We start from the raw sequence: 1640 nt of genomic DNA, 5'->3' as shown, positions 1-1640 counted from the left end.
GACTTCCATCGATTTGGGTCCGGCGTATCCACGGTTATCTCGGTATGGGAGCCACCTCCTGAAGTGACGGCACAGCGTGCTACATACCAGGGCCCGGTCTGTCTCTGTTATCTGATCCTTGACCTCGAGTCTATAGGGAGTTCACTTTGCATGCATGTATACTCATACTCTCGCACTGAGCATTTTATGCTCATGTCTCGTACTCTGTATTTTCTGGACACCCTATTCCATGGGGCAGGTTTGCGATTGGACGAGGAGGGTGGATCCAGGAGGGGCTAGTTAAAATCAACCGATCGAGCGAGAGTAAAACTCCAGCTCTCAGGTTTGAGCATTATTTGGCCTCGCTCGATCGGTCAAACTCTACCGATTGAGCGAGCAAGAAAAATCAAAGTTTCTGTTTCAAAAATACAGGCCTCGCTTGATCGGTGCAATTCAACCGATCGAGCAGACAACCCTGCTCAAAAATTCTGCAGAATTCATTTTGCTGTCAAGTCTGAAAATCCAATCCAAAATCGTCCAAAAACCAATTCAAATCATGGTTTAACAAATCTGGAACATGCATATATACATAAACTAAATCTCAAGCATAAATCCATGCTTTTATTACATCAAACTGATAGTTAAAACAAACATTAAACTACAAGTTACACAAAGTGTCACAAGTGTACTTCAAGCCATAATTCTTCTAACATGTTTGATGTTATTCAAACTATCATAATTCAGCTAAAACCCGAGTCAACACTTGCTAACTGTAGTACCCCGTAACCGAAGTTGGTAATTAAGAGATTAATTATGTTAATTAAACCAATTTTGTATCTAAAGGATCGGAAGCTCCGAAGGTGAGATCGGAAGCTTCGATGCAGGATCGGAAGCTCCGATCGATATTATGTCATGCATGACGTGTGGCAGGATCGGAAACTCCGATTGGGATCGGAAGCTCTGATCGCCCTATCCGAAGTCGACCAGTGAGATTTTGACATGTGGCAGATAAGGATGTTCGGAAGCTCCGATGGCAGGATCGGACGTTCCGATCAAGGATCGGAAGTTCCGATCGAGGATCGGAGGTTCCGATCAATGCCTATAAATATAAGGTCCGAGGCATTCATTTCTTGCCAATTCCGAATTCTCTCCTTCGCCCTCGTGGTCCTATTTTAAGACTTTGGGTACTCTTATTCTAGAGTTGGAGTAGGATATTTGTTTTAGTATAGTCAAACAGTGTCTGACATAGTAGCGGAGCAGTGCTGGTGTTGTAGAGCCGTGTTCGAGGCTGTGGATTCGCAGCAGGGGAGTGCCCTAGTTGCGGGATAGTCACCATCAGTGGGCTGACGACGGACGCAGGTATAGCTATGGTCTCCTTAATTATTTAGGAGTATGCAATAGCTTAGTTAAGGCTTTTAGCGCTTATTGAATGATGCATGGGTATTTGCATTGTAGACTTGATGATAGGCTTGGAACCTAGAGTGGGACTACTAGGACTTCCTTAGAAAGGTACGTAAGTACTGACTGAGATTGCCAGCGGATATGCATTCTTATATGTTGCATTTATGTGTTTTCATGTTATTATTGTTATGCGGCATGTGCATATCATCTTGTGCATGTACACCTGTATATCTTTCGAGATGAGCCAGTTAGGGTTGCTC

Source organism: Henckelia pumila, unplaced genomic scaffold (genome assembly GCF_033568475.1).
Source record: "Henckelia pumila isolate YLH828 unplaced genomic scaffold, ASM3356847v2 CTG_338, whole genome shotgun sequence".
NCBI lineage: Eukaryota > Viridiplantae > Streptophyta > Magnoliopsida > Lamiales > Gesneriaceae > Henckelia > Henckelia pumila.
Note: the sequence above shows the minus strand (reverse complement) of the source record.